Source organism: Balaenoptera borealis, assembly GCF_965194805.1.
Source record: "Balaenoptera borealis genome assembly, chromosome: 7".
Taxonomy (NCBI): domain Eukaryota; kingdom Metazoa; phylum Chordata; class Mammalia; order Artiodactyla; family Balaenopteridae; genus Balaenoptera; species Balaenoptera borealis.
Window position 1 is genome coordinate 115800355 of NC_138864.1, and position 19641 is coordinate 115819995.

A 19641-nucleotide genomic window follows, 5' to 3' on the forward strand; every position below is an offset into this window, starting at 1 on the left:
TATGGCTAGGGCAGAAGCAATCAAAATGTAAAACTGTATTTCAGATGGGTTGTTAAATCTTATGTTTCCACCACAAAAATAAGGAGACTTGGAAATGCTGACACGCTCTCGGAGCCACTATTTGAGCTGGTGACCCGGAGCAGAAGGCAAAGGATTACATCAGAGCAACACAGGACCCTAGAGATGGCAGAAATTTGAGGACTACGAGGAGGCTATTTTAGAGAAATTGGACCCCAAAGCCCAAAGGATCTGCACGGAAGACAGCATGGGTTCATACCATGTCTGGGGGACCCAGAAAGGTCCAAGTGGAGATCAACATAGCAACAGAGGCCTGGCTCATCTAAGGTCAACCTGAGACTTGATTTTGAAAAAGACACAGCTTCCTTGGTGAACAGGAGATATGAAAGAAACAGCTACGTTTTTGGGGCGCTAGAAAGATGAGGTGAAAGACAAAGGGACTCAGAGATGGAGCTCCAGGGACAAAACACAAGGTGAGGTTGACCAGGAGCCCCCTTGTTGTGTGAGCCTGCACTGAGCCAAGGTAATAAGGAGACTGTCCTTGCAACGGCCTAGCCAAACACTGTGCACCCTAAGAGCTCCAGACACACCCCACAGAAGAGTATTTCAGCCCTGTAATAAGCTGAGGATGGCACTGTCATCTGACAGGACCATGGCTCTGACTCTAGAAGGAAAGCCAGGAAAGACACCCCACTCGTGCCTGTGGTGGTCCCAGCTTGATGTCACATATACAACAAAATTGTTGCAGAGAGGTTCTAGAAGTTCTACCTTGGGGCTGTTGTTGATATCCACAAAACTCTGTGTAAGCTGATGAGGATTCAAGACCCTCACTGGTGATTCTGCTGTAACTGAATGTCTCCAGCTCTCACCAACAGAAATGCTCAAGACATCAGAATGAAGCATCACATCCATATGGAAAGTCGATTATATAGATATAATCAACTTTGGTTGATTGTGGGTTTGGTTGTGGTGTTGACGCCATTCTCATGCCACACTTGGACAGTCTCCCAAAGGAAGCGAGCTTCCTTGATTCAACTGACCATTTTCAGTACAATGTTAGAATCAGAGTGGAAGGTTTTTGGATTTGTATTGGCAATGAACATCCTGGCTCGGAATAAGACTTTCCTGGTGTGCCCTAAATAAACGGATATAACTCTCCACTCCCATCGCCCACCCCTGTGCCGACCCTTGGTTCCCAGCACTGCTTCAACTCTGCAAAGTGCAGTGCCAAAATCTAACCTTCTTGATTATATACCAGAAGAAAAGGTTGGATCTAGAACTCAAATGACTAAAATCTCCAAAGGCTTCTAAATGATGCTGGTGTAAACTGGAAACCAGTTCTCAGGTATCTGGAGGATAATCTGATGTTAGCCTCTAATTCCTTGTAAATCTCAGTAAGAAATGTTCACAAGGAAGAACGACTTGGACTCCACAATGGGTCATTTCAAAGACTGCACACTGCCCTGGACTTCCTTATCCTCTTGACACGTACCACTGTACTGTGTCTACTCGGCCCGTCCCAAGCCCTGTATCTCCCAGTCTGGTCTCTGCGGCTTTTACCATGAAGCCACGGATTGCTGGAGAAAGCTGGATCTTGCTTTCCAACACCCCAATGGACTATAATGTTATCAGGTTTTATACTCATACTTTTGGCCAAAGAACATGCTCAGTAAATGTCTGTGGAAGCACCTGTCAGCCAGGGAAATGGAATCTCAGGTTTCAGCACTATCTACACATAATGATTCATTTTACACATGTCCTGCTCCAGGTTCTTATAAAGTTAAAAAAAAAAACTTTGATTGTGAAAGATAACACACATACCAAGAAGTGCACAGAGCAAAGACATACAGCTCCGTGACTTATCAGAAGGCAACGCCCAGTGTCACTCCCAGCAGGGTAGAGAGACTCGGCTGGCATCACAAAGCCCCTCCCGTACACTGTCCCCTCTCCGCATGCAGTGGTGATGTACATCGGGGTGCAGACCGCACGCCTCCGCTGGGCTCTGCCTTCTCCCAGCTTGCAGTGACAGGGGCTCAGCACAAAGGCCCGGGGCAGCTGGCCGAAGGAGAGGAAGGAGACAAAACCTCAGACGTTCCTGTTAGTTCCTTTGGTTGATTGTTTCTTCTGCTTTGTTGCTAGTCTGCTGACTGAAGCTGAGGGTTAAGACCGTGCATTTAGAGCTTCCCTGGAAAGCATGCTGATACCGGGAAGGCCTAACCCTTGTTGCCACACTGTCACCCTTCGCTTCCTGAGGCCACTCCTCTTTTCTCTGCGCTAGGAGGGAATCTGGAATTTCAATTCCCGTGGACCAGCTGTAGATGCAGCCCCTCCACTTTATTCAGAGTGGTGATGCGTCACCCCCAGTGGAGTGAAAGTGGGACATCAGGCCGGGAAGAAAGGCAGGCGCGCCTCCTTCACACCTTTGAGTCAGTGAATTCAAAGCTCACGCTCTACCCCAGGGGAAAGCACACTAAGAAGGTACTATTACTTACCTATGTGCAAATTACCCATTTAAATGTAAAACGTTCCATGGGTTAACAGTTAGCTTCGACTGGCTCGTAGCGGGTACTCAGAAACGTCTGTCGGGGGAAGGGCTGAGCCAGCACACGGCTGGGGAATCAGGATGCTGTCTTCCCAGGGGTCCCTGGGCCTGCCCTGCACAGAGACCCCTGAGCGCGCAGCTCTCAGCAAGTGAGCGGAACCAAAGATAAGGCTCATCCTCGGGTTCTCTCCTCTCCTACAGCACCAGCTGATCCTGTGGCTCGTGGGGCTGAATCACGAGGCGTTCTTTATGGCTGATGGATGGGGGTAAGGAAGACAGGGCCTGAAGACAGAAACCTGCTCCTTCTTTGAAAGGGAAGTGCATTTGGTGTCCCTGACTGGAGAACTACCAATTGAGAGAGCGGGAGCCGGAACCTGAGACATGAAAAGGAATCCGCTGAGTAAAGGTGCTGAAGACACGTTGGGTGGGGGGTGAGTTTCCCCTGCAGCCGCAGGGATGTTCCCATTTCCTCAGAGGAGGCTTCCCTCCCGATACTGCGCTGTTCGTACAGAATTACAGAGAAAGAAGGGCCAAAGCCAGCTCATGTGCTACCTAAGCAAGTTTTCAACTAAAGTCAGGGGCCATCCTGGCCGACTGAGTAGGTTCTGGCCCACAAAGTGCAGGATGCGTCCTGCCTCCAAGCAGACAGGCGTGAACAGGGGAAGGCGAGGCTGGCTTTGCTCCCTGGGGACGTGCACACCGTTCTGGCTTTGCCAGGAGACCAGACGGGCAGAAGAGTACTGAGGACACATCCTTCACCCAATTCTACAGCAGGACATGCTGCAGAGCGGACTTCACCACGGTCTGTTAGGACCCGCCAAGGTCAGGACAAGGAGGCCACACCCATGGCGGCTGGTTGTCGGTTCCGGCAGGAGCTAGGACGGGAGAGTTTCGCCAAACAAAGTGGGCATACATCCCAGGTCTCCAACCAAGGGCAGCTGATTTAGGGAAAACCTTCCAATATTCACCTCTTCCTAAAGGAACTGGAAAACAAAACAAAACAAAACTCAAGCTTGCTTTCTTGTGCTTGCTTGGGTCACGGAGGAAAAACAAAGCTGGCTCTTTGCAGCTGACATCAGGGGCTGCCGGAGGGCAGCGGACACACCCTCTGAAAGGCCCCCGGGCCTTCGGCTCCTGCGGGACAGAGGGATGGAGCCCACCGGGGACAGCCCGGGACCTCACGGTGACAGAGCCACAGCACACTGCAGACTAGAGCCCGGAAGACGTTTCTGTCGGTGGAAGGGGAGTAGGCTGTCCCCGCAGACGAGGACACCACTGCTCATCTGCCCAGAAACTGTTTTTCTCATCATAACAAGGAGGCTTCTTTGTAATCCAAGGGATGAGACTCTCGGATCTTGCCTCTGGAATGGAGCAGCCTTCAGCAAAAGAGATGAAAATGTTCACTTTGTTCTCTCGAGCACCGAACCCCACTCCAGCCGAGTGAGCTAACCCGCGTGTGGAATCAGGGCGCTGCACACCAATCAGCTGGGGCTCAAGAGGGGGAGTAAAAGGAAGGGAAGAAAGGACTCGAGAGGGAGGGAGGAGCTGACCTGCTGAGAGCACGAGAGGAAACAGGGCAGAACCTTCCAGACTCGCCAGAGTGGTCAGGACGAGGCCCTGGACACCCTCAGGCATCCCCCGCCTCCTCCACTCCCACCCACAGTCTGCCTCTTTGGAAAGCACTCCTCTGGACAGCAAGGTTTCCAACTCGAATCCTGCTTCCTCCAGAACTCTGCCCTGAGGCTCTCTCCTATTCTGTGTCCCACATCTATCTCCTGACGATTCCGTCTTTCACTCACCCCTGCCCTGATAATTATTTCTTAAAATGAGAAAAATCTTTTGGCAGCTTCTCAGCTGGATTGGAAGCATCTTGAGGCAGTGGATTGTTCATTTTTCATCGGTACACCTGGCACAGGTGCTGCAGGGTGAGTCCTCCACAGACACAGGTGGTCACGCTTCACACTCACAGGCCGGGAGAAGCGATGGGCTCACTCTCTTTTTCCTACCACAAGCCCCATGCAAGACGTAGTAAATGCTCAACATACAGATGCGTGCTGAACGGAAGTGATGATCTGAGAAAGAAGTAAACATGGGGACTTCCTACTATTTGTTGTTTATGTATTTATGGATGTATGTGTTTAAGGAAAGAGAAGGGGTAGGGAACAAGCAAGCCCTTTCTAGTACTTCTCTGACAATGGAGATTTCCATGGAGAAATCCGAAGAGAAAACTATAAAGCTTTATTTATTTTTAGCGGGAGAAGCTTGACACAGGAAGTCTGTATCCTTAAAAGATACGTAAGCAGAGGAATGGTGGGAGAAAAGGAGAAACTATTTATCTGGAATTGAGGAAAGAAATAACAAATGGAGATGGGAAGAGAAGAGGCAGCCACGGAGATTTTTAAAAATACAACTAAAAAAACCACAAGCAATTAAATGGATGTTTGAAAGAACGGCAGTCATCCTTGGTATGAAGAGCTCAGTTTTTTTGGGTTATTTTGCCAAAGAATAAAAATTTTGAAAAATCATTTAAAGTAACCGAGCGGCTGCTTGTCACACTCGCCTCTGTAGAGTGTCAGCTGTGTAAGTAGGTTTTTTGTATGTACACATTTAGGCTTGTCCTGGATTCCCCCATGAGATCAAAAGTGCCTTGAGAAGAGAGAGCCTATATTTGCCTCCTAAGGAAGTGCTGAGCTGCTTTGCAGCCCCGTGGTGCTCTGCACACAGCACGTGTTCCATCAGCATTAACCAACTAAATGGAACTAACCAAATTCCGTGCCCTCTGGTTTAAAAGCCTCTGACACAGAACTGTCTAGTTCCTTTTCATTCAGCCTCAAATAGGGTCTGTTTTTCAAGAAACAAAACAACACCAAATACCCCAAAGATTCAACTCTAGATTCAACTTTGAGGCTAAGTGGAACAATTCTGCCCGACTCTTTAACGATGCTTACTTGTGTGAAAATCAAACAGATGTCTTCCTTCTTCTCTCTTCTGGGGTCCCCTGACTTTACAGAGGCTGATAGGCTTCAGATGATCATAGAGCCCAAAGTTATGGGTCATTGCCGGGGACTCACAGTTCAGACGAGGAAATTAATACCAGTGGAGGAAGTGTGGAGTGTACAACACCGAGTATTTCGGGTTGCAGAGAGGAAAGGTTGATGAAAGAAATAATGGCACACATTCCCCAGCCTAGTTATGTTTTTTTTTTTCTCTGCGATTGCATCAGTAGTTTAGATGAGTCTCATTCCTGCATGCACCTTAGCATCTGGTGAAAATGGGGCTTCAGGTCCATCGTCGGTTCCGTCATCCCTCCTACTGAGAGGCCACGTCCCACACATTTCTCACCGGCCCATCTGCATCATCCCCGAGGACCATTCGCAGGCCCGTCTTGCTTGGCTGGGGGAGCCAGCTTTGGGAGGGAAAGGCAGCGGGCAGAGGTGGGGAGGATGCTGCAGGGGTATTTTTCTTTCCCTGTACACACTGTGTTCAATATGGACAAATACTTGTGTAGCCTCTGTATTTACCATTAATACCGGGATGAAGTAATTAGTGACTAGATTTTACTATGGGAAGCTGCAAAGCACGGGGCGGGGCGGGGCGGGGACGGAGTCGGGGGGGGGGGGGGGGTCCCGAGGCGGGGGAGCCAGGAAAGCAAAACCCCAAATGGAAGAATGCAAACGCTAAAAGCTGGCATCTGAAGGTATTATTCAAAAACAATATGGGAAAAGGCAGAACTGTATTTCCTCTGTTCTTCTAAGGGGAAGTTCAGAAAAAGGTCAGAAAGAGAACAATGCAGGCCATCTATCACAGCAGCCTCTAACCTACAAAGGTTACTTACCCGCCTGCAGCCTCATTTCTCAATTCTGTAATTACCACCCCCCTTTCCACAGATCGCACGCCATCACGGCCTTATGAATTATGCATGTCATTTCCATTTAGCAGCTCCCTTCTCGGTGACCACCGCTAAGGCAGAGTGGATGGGGCGGGGCGGGGCGGGGCGGGGCGGGGCGGAGTGGGCCCCTCCCCCAGGTGCGCACGCAAACACTGCCCCCTCCACGCCCCTGAGCCCCGTGCATAGCGCATACACGTGGAGTCGCCCTGTGCTCCCCTTCAATCCCTAGCCTAAGTTTTTGTTTATTGAACAAATAAGCACTAGCTACCAGTGGGGATTTTCCTAGGGGAAATCACGGTGGCACACTTTTCCTTCCCCTGAACATTTGTATTCAGGCGAAATATGGTTAAAATGAGTATTTAGGGTGGTCTTAAAGGAGGCAAAGGCAAGGTGCAGCATGTGTGTGTGTCTATGTTTGGAAGTAGCAGCAGCTCCCACAGAGGAAAGGTGCAGAGAGAGAGAGAGAGAGAGAGAGAGAGAGACTGTGTGTGTGTGTGTGTGTGTGTGTGTGTGTGTGTGTGTGTGTGTGTATGTTTGGAAGCAGGAGCAGCTCTCACTTGGTCCTGCGGTTGCAGTCGGGGTGGGGAGTTGCACAGGGGGTACCTGAAATAGATCCTGTGGCAGGAACTGAGGTCACCCTTCTCTCTGTCTGACCCTCTGATAACTGGCACCCCTCTCCTACCAATTTCAGAGGGCCCCAGGGAATCTCAGGGGGCTATTTGTTTTCACAAATGCTATTAATATATCAAAGAGGGTACTATTCTTTGTTCAGGACACTACTTCTTGGGGATTTTCCTTTCAAATCTTTAAAAAAACATTAGGCTCAGTAGAGAAGTGTCATCTCAGGCAACTGAGAGAATACGAGAACAAGGAAACCCCACGAAGCAGAGGGAAGCAATAATTGAAAGGGCTTCCTTGAAAAGCAAATGGTACACCTCAGTCTATCACTCTAAGAGGTGATACAGGTAGAATTTTTAAATCTACTTTTAAAAAGTGATTTTTGACACATTCAGGGATGACAGTTTTAAGATGGGCTATGAAAATAGGATATTTAATTTCTGAGGTTGATCTCAAGAACACAGCAGTAAATGAGATGAATATTAGGTACAAATCACTAGGACATAAATATTATTCCCTTAGGTTTTTTTGGGAGATCAAACACTACTCTCAGTGTTTGATCATTTGTTTAAAAAGGATTTAGTGACTATTGTGAGCACGGCTGTGACAGACAGCCTCCAAGATGGCCCCTAGTGATCCTCACCTCCTGGTATTCAACAGCGAATCCCCTCCCACATGAATAGGGCAAATGTGTGTAACCAACAGAATACTGCAGAAATGATAACATGTGACTTCTGAGACTAGGCTATAAAAGATGTTGCAGCTGCCACCTTGCTCTCTCTTGGATCACTCACTCCGGGAGAAGCCAGCGGCCACGTTGTGAGGATGCTCAAGCAGTCCTATGGAGAGGCCCACACGGCAAGGAACTGAGGCCTCCTGCCAACCGCCAGCACCAGCCTGCCAGCCATGACAAAGAGCCACCGTGGAAGATCCTCCAGCCCAGGCAAGCCCTCAGACAACTGCAGCCCCAGCTGAGAATTTGACTGCAACCTTACGAGAGAATGTGAGCAGAACTGTCCAGCCAAGTTGCTCCCAAATTCCAGGCCTACAGACACTGTGAGATAATACATGTTTATTATTGTTTTAAGCCAATGAATTTTGAGGTCATGTGTTATGCAGCGGTAGATAACTAATACCCACGTGTGACCATACCTCTAAGAGAGGAGGGACCACGCAAAAGAAGCTTGAGACTTGTTCTTTTGACAAGCCTCAGTTGAGCATCTGCCTGGTGCCCAATGCTGTACTTGACGCTCCACCTGGTCCCTCCCCTTCAGGGACAGACACTCTGGATGTCAATCAACAATCACCCTCTTAAAAAGGTAGGTGGCACAATGAAAGTGATGCCCAAGGAGGACTTTCAAGTGCCCAAAGGCAGGAAGGTCTGAGGGATAGAGCAAAGGTTGCAAACTGCTATCCCATAGGAAGCATCTGACACAGACACATAAAGTATTTGGCCTGTAAAGAGTTAAAAATTTTGGGGGGGCTTCCCTGGTGGCGCAGTGGTTGGGAATCCGCCTGCCAATGCAGGGGACACGGGTTCGTGCCCCGGTCTGGGAAGATCCCACATGCCGCGGAGCGGCTGGGCCCGTGAGCCACAACTGCTGAGCCTGCGCGTCTGGAGCCTGTGCTCTGCGACGGGAGAGGCCGCGACGGTGAGAGGCCCGCGCACCGCGATGAAGAGTGGCCCCCGCTCACCGCAACTGGCGAAGGCCCTTGCACAGAAACGAAGACCCAGCACAGCCAGGAATAAATAAATAAATTAATTAATTAATTAAAAAAAAATTTTTTTTTGGAATTAGTTATTAACATTTAGAAATCAAGTGAAATCTCCTAAAAATTTGGATTTCCAGCTTCTCTTGAAAATCCAAAGCTCTCTTGAAAATCCAAAGCTTTGCCAACTCAGGGCTATATGTCTGTGCTTGGCAGCAATCAGCTTGGGCCAAGCAGCGCTGCCCCCTTAAATGGTACCCAGGTGTGCCCCCTGCTGCGTCCTCACTGCTCGCTGACTTTTGCTGACTTTACCCACCTGGCCCTACAGGCATGTGAGTTTGCAACCCTTAAGAAAGAGGCGAGAGGCAAGACAAATGGGGTAGCTAAGCAAAATGATTGTTTTTAGCTATATACTGGGGACTTTTGAGTGGTATAAAACTAGTTTTCTTTGATTAAACAAAGAAGGTTTAGTCAACAGCTACCCCAGAAGCAAGGGACACTTTAGAACTTAGAAGGAATATAAAACAATTATTACACTTTACACTGAACAGCATGAACTTTAAAAGGATCCCACGTGAAGTGTATGCAGTGTGTGTTTATGAAAGTCTCCATTATATAAGACCTCAGCTGAGAGGAAGTGTGATGCTGGAGTCTCACTTTGCTGACCTGGCTTTCTACTATAACAATAATTTACAATAACAGAAGAAAGGAAGGCTCTGGCGCCATAACTCAGTGAATATCTGCCGGATTCTTCCCTCCTACAAGATACAATAATATACCCTTTTTTGGCCCTCGCCCAACTCTCCATTTGAAATAGGATTATAATCAGTTTTCAGAGTGGCTTACTCAGGAATTAACTGGCCAACCCCTGGATAACTGATTCTTGAACAATTCTATACAGTCCTTCGCTAATTTACCGAAGAGGAATGCGATGTTAACAACATCACGCTCTTACGAATGTCCTTCTTAAACACTCAAGCGCTGGGTGGGAGGACAGGGGCCCTTGGACTGGCTTAAAAAGCTGCTCAAGGTGGTTTTATATAAGAGCAAGAGAAAGACACTCTGCCTGCCTCCCCACCCCTACCCCGCCCCACGCTCAGGGAACATTACTGAGTGATTATGTCGTAAACGCAATCACCAGTATTTACTGAGCTCCTAGCGTGTTCCAGACTCTGCTACAGGGTGATACAAAGTCATGGATTCTGTTCTCAAGAAGCTTAGCATCTGGTAGACATGTACAGAAGGATGAATATAGACAGAAGGGATACATGTCAGATGGCCACCAAGTTTACAGAGAGCAATCACTGTCTTTCATTCAACAAAACTTACTGAGCATCTACCCAGTCCTGGGCGCTGAGTATTTGGCAATAAACAAAAAAGGCGGTCTCGCCCTCACGGGGCTTACACTCTAGTGGACTTCAGCGACTCACTCCAGGCTGGGAAGAAAAGGGAGGAACACAAGGAGGTAGGATTTACTTTGACTGCTAGGGATGGGTAGACTTTCAGCTGACTTTAGAGGGTCCAGAGATGGCAGAAGGCCTGCAGATTGGAAAACTATAAGCGAAGGCGCAGAGGCAGGAGAACACAAGGAACGTCCAAGAGAACAAGCAAGGGACACGATGGGCTAGGCCGGCATGAGTAACGGGCAAAAGACACCAGGGCAGCAAACACTAACTCTGCATTTCTGGCCCTGAGGTAAGACAATAAGCTATTCTTTGATTCCTTTACTCAGAAAGTACAGACACAAGGGTGTTTGTCTCTAAATATGAGTGACTGGAAAAGGTGGTACTGAGGCTTATTAAACGCTGTCAGATGGATGGTGGGATTAGAGATCTGATGGGACTCCCACGCTGCTAGCACATACCGTAAACGCCTGACACACCGACCTTGGAAGGAGGCCAAGGTCTCCTGTTGGAGATGCCACTGAGAGCTGAGAAGTGACAAAGGAAGTGAGCCACACGGCCTCGGGGAGCACAGCCCAGGACCCCCGGCCCCGCACGATGCACACTGCCAAGTTTTCTGTCGCGTTAGCAAGGCTTTTCCACCTGGGCAGTGTTTCCTCCCTCTCAAAGGTGGGGAGGGAAGAAGCAAACCACGCTCCCCCTGCCCCGAAGACTGCGTCTGTAACAACCCGAGACAGTTTTACACACGTGCAGCCCAGCATGTCAGGTGACAAAGAAGCGAAACGGGGTCCCAAGGGCGCAGAGACCTGACTGGCCTGTGTTCACGTGGGCTTAATGGTACGGGACACACAGAAAAGCGGCTGCTGCACGAATGCAGCTCATCAAGGGAAACACCATTCAAAACATCTTTGGAGCTGCTTCGCGCGTTTAGGAAGGGGTGGGTCTGTTCTGGACTAGGGCTGCACTGAGCCTGTCATCTGGCCCCCTCCGCCCCCCACCCCATGACAGCGCCAGCGCTGTCTCCACGGAGGGGATGGCAGCAAGTGAGACTCAGATTCTTACAAATTCAGCAAAGTTCTGTTTTTTTTTTTTGCAAAAAGCTCGCTCGTCTCGATATTCCTGGTAATATCAACTCTCAAACCACTCCTTGGATCACCCACCCAATATTTATTTTGGGAACAGTTTAAATCAAGAGAGAAGCTATTTATTTAATAAGTTAAACAAAAGCTGTTGAAGGGATTCCTTGTGAGTGGGAGCCGGCATGGGGTGATTTCTCAAGTCCTCGCCAACATCATGGTTCTAGGATTCAATTCTGCTTTCCTTCTGATCACACGCAGTTACACAGGCACAGGCACCACAGAGCAGTGGAAGATCACGCATTTGCATGAAGGGCTGTATGACTGCGGAGGGAACCCACTACCATCAGAAAGTGTCTCTGGGAATGAGGGTCTAAGGCTGGAGCTGAGGGCTGTGAGCAAGTGACTGAATTCCAGGTGCCCACAAAGTGCAGAGTCAACGGCAATAACCACGCTTAGTTGAGGGAGCACCTTCACGATAAATGCAAACCAGGGAAACAGCGGACGCAAGTACTGAGAAGGCAAACAAATCAAGAGCAAATGAAGCAATTTATGATCGATAAGCAAATGTCAATCTTCCCTTTGGAACAAAGGGAAGATGTATCATCAGTTAAGCCGTAAGCCGCAGTGCAGAGGAGGTTAGCAGAGCTTCGTGGGGAGACGAGGTGGGAGAGGCCTTCCGCTGGAGGTGGCGGCCAGTTCCTGGGTTCCTGGAGATGCAGGAAGGAGGGACCTGCGGGGCCGTCTGTCTCCTGCTGTAGCCGCTGCACCTCACCCCAGGCTGCAGAGTCTTTGCTTCGGGTTCAGACGTGCTCACTCCCTCTTTCTTTTCTCCTTTCCCTTCTCTCCTTCTTCCTATTTTCTTTTTTTCTTTTGTACTTTTCGTTTTTGGCCGTGTGGCGATGCACGTGGGATCTTAGTTCCCTGACCAGGGATGGAACCTGCGCCCCCTGCGGTGGAAGCTCGGGGTCTTAACCACTGGGCCACCAGGGAAGTCCCTCCTTCCTCCTTGTCAGCAGTGCTGCGTACGCCGCCCTCCCTTTCTTCAGCACGCTTCTCTTCTCCCCACTGACCTAGAGCCCACACGACCCTCCTCCTCTGCCCAGGTAACTCACCCATCCAATTTAAGATGTATCATTAGATCTGTAGTTTAGAAACATAACTATTAATAGCTTATGATTAAGATTTTAGAGCAAGAGCATTCTCCTGACAGGCCCCCGGAGAACCAGTCAGAGCTGAGAAGGCTGGGGGCAGGGAGTCTGGAGCCTGGCAGATAATTTCAGGGGAGGCCCACCCTAAGGAAACTAGGGAAACTGCTCTCATACCAGCCCTGACCTCCCTCTGTGCAGACCCGCTGGCCTTCTCCTCAGTTCCCATCCTTAGCCTCCCCTCTCTTTGATAACAGACCCTGATAACCTTCAACTCGCTTTCGAAATCCATTTAGATTTATAATGTGTTTTGCTGGCTCTCCACTGATTTCTCCCATCGCTCTTCTCTTTCCTTTGCTGCCTCCTCTTCCTTCTCTCTCTTCTTCACTCTGGACCCCCATCCCCTCCTGTGGGACTCGTTCACTGTTGTTCACTGTCAGGCACTGGCCGTCAGACAGATGCATCCCTGGCCCCAACCTCTCGGCCTCTAGGTCCCTATTCTCAAAGACGGAAGTATCTCTATTTGGATGCCTCAAACTGATCTATCACCTTCCCCCTTCGAAATGGGGTTCCTTTCCAGACCACCCCATTTATCCCAGTAGAACCATTATTTTTTCATTTCCAAAATTAGGACCCTCAAGTCATCTCTGCCCATGGCATCTTCCCTTAAATCGCAAGTTTCTGCTTTCTTTGTTCCTCAGAGTCACCTTTTCCTCTTCCTTCTCAGTGCCACGACCCCCGTGGCTTTATCCAGATTTCTGACAAGTCTCCTGGCTGGTTTGCCTCTAATCTTTCTCCCTTCCAATCCCATCTAAGTTGCTGCCAGACTTGTTTTCCCAGAACGGCTTTCATCATACCAACTTCCTTCCTCCAGAACCAATTTGCTTATCACATGCAATCCAAATTCTAATTGCTTGCCAGCCCCTGAGCAGCCATTCCCATCTCTTTATCCTATCCTGTTTCTCTCTGTTCAATTCATAACTTCTTCTTTCAGGCCAGAATCTTCCCTTCTTACTCCATACTTTTGTGCGTGTTGCCTTCTCCACCTGAAATGCCTTCCCCTCTCCGATTCAAATCTGAAACATCCTCGGGGTTCAGCTCCACCCCCTTTATTGGCCGTCCCTCCAGGCCTCACCCACGCTCTGCCCCATCAGGAGCCCCAGACTGCTCTCTGCCCCCCTTGCCACGGTGTCTCCAAAGGAGGCATTACATCAGCCCCGAGCCTTCTGTTAGACAATGTTTGCTTTGCCATCTCAGCTCATGATCACGCTGTTTACAGTGGGTCGAGTTGACCCAAATGTCCCTTCAGACCTCATCTACTCAATTTTTCACTTTACTGGTCCAAACCCTCGGGCCTGATCTCTGTGGAGCTTTCAGACCTCACCTTTAGCTCATCTCTAGATATGACAGGACCTGCACATTCTGCCTGCACCCAAATGACCCCTGTCCAGAATGCCCTGCTTGCTAGACCCTCGCTCTTGTTGGTGTATGGTTATGAAGTCCTATCTCTGCCCAAGATTCAGTTTCATTTCTTCCCCCAGGAACTTTTTTGGTGCATTCCAGAACTTTCTTCTTTCCCTTCACTCACCTTCCATTAAACCTAATTGTTTCTAGGTGTAGCAGTTTGATCCCTCCAATTAAGCTGTTAGCTTCTTGATGGGAAGCTATCAAGAAGATGCCAAGACACCATGGCATCTTCTTTTCCTGGACACCCACGTCAGAGGACCCAGTGTTATATACCAGGTGCTCACCAAGACACAACTGGTTGTCTTATTTTGTCTCACACCACGCACCTGGCCATCATTCTTCTAGATTCCCTTTAAAAGTTCTGGATCAGGGATCGGGAGACCTGGGTTCTACACCCAACTTTGCCATGTATGTACTTTGTGTTCCTGGTTGAGTCTCTTAATTGTCATGAGCCTAAGTTTTCTCAGCTGTAAGATGGTAAGAATAATTCCTACCTGGTCACCTTATATATTGGGGTAAAGATCAACGGAGTGTCAATATACGTGAAAGACTGTTAATCGTAAGCTTAGTTCACTCACTCACTCAGTTATTCAATGTACGCTATAGAAATGACAAAGCTGTTACGGGATGATGAGCCAAGAATTTTCAATCCCACTAAGTCATTTTCATGGAATAATTTCCACGAGAAAGTGGGAAGGCAAATACAAAATTTTCTTCATAGAAACTAACTTAATGCCAACACGACTGGAACCAAATACTAAAAGTTTTGACAGGGGTGAGCCTTTGGAAGCATAGATTTGGTTTACTAATAAAAGACTTCATCTTGGGTAAAGAGAGGGGACAATTGGGGTTCTGATGGGTACAGCAAAGTTGGGAAATGCTTCAAAGGTGGGTAAGACCTTGTTTTGTACATTCCCAATCCCGAGTGCCCATCAGGCCAGCTGCTTTCTAAAGTCCTCTTTAGGCAGAACCCCAGTAGGTTGATGACTTTATATCAGAAGGCCAGGCACTGCCAGTCTTCCTCAAGGAGGGTTCTCCACCTGAACCACAGAAGACAGAAAATGATCACTGTCGCCTTTCTAGGCAGCGCCCCAGGTGTCCAGGGGAGAAGCTGACTCTTTACACACAGTGGACGTCTAGGGCGGCAGGGCCTCATTCTGCCCTGAAGCCCTGGCTGGAGAAGGTAAGACGCTGACCAGTGGATGTGTTTCTCAGTGAGGCCAACAGCATGTGGTCGACCAAAACCAATAGGGCCCCTGTTTCTTTGCTGCCACCAAGGGCAAGGGGGCAGGAGGGACTTTCTTTACTCAAGAGCACCGCCTTAAGGAACTCAGTCGATTTTCTATACCCCTGTGTCCACATTTCCCTCGCTGCCCTACGTCTTTCCTGGGAGCATCCCTTTTCCTCACCTTCTCCCTGCCTTGCATCACAATCAGGCCCTTCAAACCAAACTCTCTACTCTGCACTCAGGTGTGCATTTCACGCAGCTGAAGATTTTCACGGGCACAGCTGCACAGCATTCAGTTCTTTCTGTACTTATTGCAAGTCTTAAACAATCCTTTTCAAGTCCATCCTTTTGCAAGGTTCTCCAGGCCCTGAGCCCAGGGCTCGGCAGAGCTCCAAGCCCAGGCTGTGGCTTCTCTAAGTCTAGAGTGACGCTCTTCCCTGGGCTCCTAGGGTCCCAGGCCCAGCCTGCGGTTAAAATGATCATCAAGTCACCACCTCCTGTCATCCTACAGCTTCTGAAGTAGGAACCCGTTTTCTCTTTATTCCCTGTCCTTGGCCTACACCTTTCTAAGGGTGGGTCCCTAGCCTGTAACCTTGTGGTGCTACAGCTGCATTCCATCTCTTTCCTGCCCTTCCTGTCTTGCCTTTATTCCTTTATTCAGTTCTCTCTGACCCCTCTTCGCGCTCCATCTCCATATGGGGATATAGCTCATCTGCACTGGTTTTGTCACTTCTAAAACAGACCTCTTTACAGCTTCACAACACATTACTGAATGATAAAAGCAACCCCTATACTTCAACTCCCTTATTTATAACTTGGATGTTGAGATTCAGAGTAGCTTGCTCCACAGCTCAAAAATCACCTTTGCATAGTTTTATTTGGCAAGAAAACTTTTTATCAAATACAAGCCGTTCACTGGCTGGCCATATGAACGTTCCTGGAAGGGCCATCCCCCGTGTACAGCCTAACCATTCCTGGGTGCTACTGTCTGTCTCCTGGGGAACCAATAACGGGAGGGAGTGGGGAGAAGGCAGCATTGGGGGAAAAAGAAAAGCATTGGGGGTTTCAAGTGGGACATCATATACATATGAGAAAAGTAAAAACAATTTTTTGATTTAGAACTTCAGAACACACTCAAATAGTATTATCTGTGTGACCACAGCTGACTTTGCTGTCATGTCTACCACAGGACATGTGCTTTTCCCTTACACACGATTCAGACTTTCTTCAAATCCTTTCTGTAAAAAGAAATAAGAGAAACAGGATTAAAATCATTGTTTGCTCTCTGCCCACAAGCCATGGGGACAGAGGCTGATCTGAGGTCTGCTGTTGCCATATGGCCTCCAGGGCTTTGTTACACTTGTGAGTTGGACCTTGCACCTGTGATCACTTGTCCTCCACAGCCCAGGTGTTTCCAAATCCTGTTTCGATGGCTGAACTCATCTGTGACTCACAAGTTCTTTAGGCTGGTGCTGAGAACGGAGTGGGGCTGCCCCATGCCCAGGGCTAGCCAGTCTAGATACTTAACAAGGAAAGAATTATTCCAAGAAACAGAAGGTATCTGAGTTTCCCTGGCAGATCCAGTGACAGAGAAACTCCCAGCCCTCAGATCTTGGCAGGAGATAGGAAGTGGCTTGAGCACCAACAAGGGGAGCTGCGTACAATGGAAGGAAACAGAATCTGAAAAGTCCAAAGAACATAAACGTGGACGTTCCCTTCTCCGATTTGCTGTCTCACATTCCACAGGCTCATGGCTTCTAACAGACACTCTTCTTTTTTTTTTTTTTTAATTTAATTAATTAATTAATTTATTTATCTTTGGCTGTGTTGGATCTTTGTTGCTGCTCACGGGGGCTACTCTTCGTTGTGGTGCTTGGGCTTCTCACTGCGGTGGTTTCTCTTGTTGTGGAGCACGGGCTCTAGGCACATGGTCTTCAGTAGTTGTGGCACATGGGCTCAGTAGTTGTGGCTCACGGGCTCTAGAGCGTGTGGGTTCAGTAGTTGTGGCACACAGGCTCAGTAGTTGTGGCTCGCGGGCTCTAGAGCGCAGGCTCAGTAGTTGTGGCGCACGGGCTTAGTTGCTCCATGGCATGTGGGATCTTCCCAGACCAGGGCTCAAACCCGTGTCCCCTGCGTTGGCAGGCAGATTCTTATCCACTGCGCCACCAGGGAAGCCCCTAACAGACACTCTTTATTTGGGACAATCCCGGGGTGTGCTGGTACGCTGGCACTGGGTGGGAGGGGAGCAGGTCACCTGTAATATTTGTGGACTTCTGTGGTGTAAAGACTGCCCCCATGGCTGATTTCAAGCCACCAACAGTTGAACTCCTGGCTTGCAAAATTCCTGATTATTTAACCACTAGCCCTGAAGGCTGGTACAAGCCACCAGCACACCACTGGATAACACATTAGAAACCACAGAGTATAACCCTACAACCAATAGGAGTCTCTTCTGCAGAATCCCTGACAACTATTCATCAAAGCTCTGCCTAATCCTCCACTAATGAGCTGCTCACTGAGTCCAGATCTTCTCACCCTAGAATCCCCTAAGTGTGCCCACTGGAAGAGTGCAGGCAAAGCTACCTGTCTGGGGTGCTGTCTTCCACATGGCAACCCTCTACATATTTAGACAGTTACCATAAACCTGGAGGTGTTTCTTCTCCTTACTAAACAAACACCCTCAGATTCTTCAATCACCACCCTTCACATCAAAAGTAAAACTGGCCCCCCACAATAAAATGAACAGAAAATGTCCTGTATGTAACATGACCCAAATATGATTCAGTGAGAATCATATCCCTATCATCTCCCTTGTTCTAAATACTACGTTTTTCTTACTCTGTCCTAAGGCTGCATTAACTCTTTTGACAGCCATCCTATATCGACGACTCATCCTTACACAACTGTCTCCCCCAAAGGCCCCCAACCCAGCCAACCCTGCATCCCAAAGTCTTTTAATATATTCCACAACTAATTCAGGTTTCTTCCATTGATTGATTTTTAAAAACACCATGCTATGACTATATTATTCTTACTAAATGTTATATGGTGAGCTTGGCTCATGCTTCTGTCCTACTGAGATCTTTTCCAATTTTGCAGTAACGTAGTTATTCTTCCACAGTTTGTGTTACCCACAAACTTGATAAACAAGCCTTTTGTGTCTCCATCCAATTCACTCACTTTGACAGAATTCTGCAGCAGCTGTAAGAGACCTCCTTCTGCACTGAACAATTCTTTAACCCATGATCTTTGAGTGTGTTCCTCCCACCAGCTAAAATCCACCAACTCTACCACTGTCCAGTCCATATTTCTTCATCTTGCTCCTAGAGTTTCAAACACCTGTCAAATGCTGAGCTGAAATTTAGAATGTACTTTTAGCAGAAAAGCACTATATAAGGGTAAGGATTTGCCTATTATCCACCCTACTCCCCTGCAGATCTATCCCTCCAGAAATGTTACGAAGAAAATAATGGGGACCTTATGATGGTTCCATAGTTGCTTATAAACCACTTGCCAGTTAATCCCTTTTAGTATCTTCCTGGGAATTAACAACAGGTTTACCACCCAGGTTCTCACCCAGGTTCCCACAGATCTCTCTAGCTCACTCTCTTGTGTGTTACAGCCAAACCAAGTTTCCTAAAACGCCACTTTCTTTATGTCGCCCTGCGTTCAAGACGCTCCTGGCCCCGCCACCCCACCTGGCCACCGCCCCCCTTCCGCTCTATGTCTGGCGCCTCTTGTCTGTCCACTGCTGGCTACGCTAAGTCCTGCTTCCACCACCCTCAGCCCGTAAACTCGCCCTGCCTTCTGCCCTGCTCATTCCTACCTACTCTTCAAGGTGCACCTCAAGCCCCTTCCTCCATGAAGCTTTCCTCTCAATTCTGGTCCTCACCGACCTTTGTCTTCTTTATATAATATTCATTTGAATGTTTACAGCTGTAGAGTCATAGAATAATGGCCTTTACAACCTGGAAGACTGGACTGGAGACCACCAGGCCGAGCTCTCCCTTTAGCTCAGAAGGGAGTTTGCACCCCGAGACGCAGCAGCACGTGTAGCTGGAGGGCCCCAGGACCTGGGCCTGAGTGACTGCGCTGCCACTTAGGAGCTGGATGACACACCCCACGGGCTCCTCAACGGCCTGAGGTTCAGATACGAGACTACATAGCAAGTTCTTTAGAAAGAGCCACACGGCTGTTGGCTGCCGGTGTTATTACTAGTACCCTCAGCTAGAGGGTGAAAACCTTAGAGTTAACTGTGCATGGAGAGGGGCTTTATTTAGCTTTAAATAGTGCTATTTATAAGCATTAGGGGCCAAACTTGAAATAATAGCTACAGGTAAAACTGGGTTCATGAGACATTAGAAACAAACAAACAGAAAACATGTGAAAGCTAAATTCAGTTAGATTCTGGGGTGCAATTTAACCTTGAGAGACCAGCACTTTCCACCTTCCCACCCTGGAAACTAGAGACAGAGTAACTGATAAGAAGTAACTAGCCCAGAAACCTCCTACACTCTATCTCCAGGTTCCCCTCAAGCCCAC

At 48.5% G+C, this 19641-nt stretch overlaps 1 protein-coding gene and 1 long non-coding RNA gene across 9 annotated transcripts in view; both read right to left on the minus strand.

Annotated features, from left to right (window-relative positions):
* The window catches only part of HIPK2 (homeodomain interacting protein kinase 2), a 186840-nt gene that overhangs the window by 57450 nt on the left and 109749 nt on the right, over positions 1–19641 (minus strand). The window lies entirely within an intron of this gene.
* LOC309632633 overlaps positions 15958–19641 on the minus strand; it is a 47182-nt gene continuing 43498 nt past the window's right edge. Inside the window, exon 2 of the long non-coding RNA XR_014247013.1 lies at positions 15958–16337. This is a non-coding gene — a long non-coding RNA (uncharacterized lncRNA). The remainder of the gene's footprint in view (positions 16338–19641) is intronic.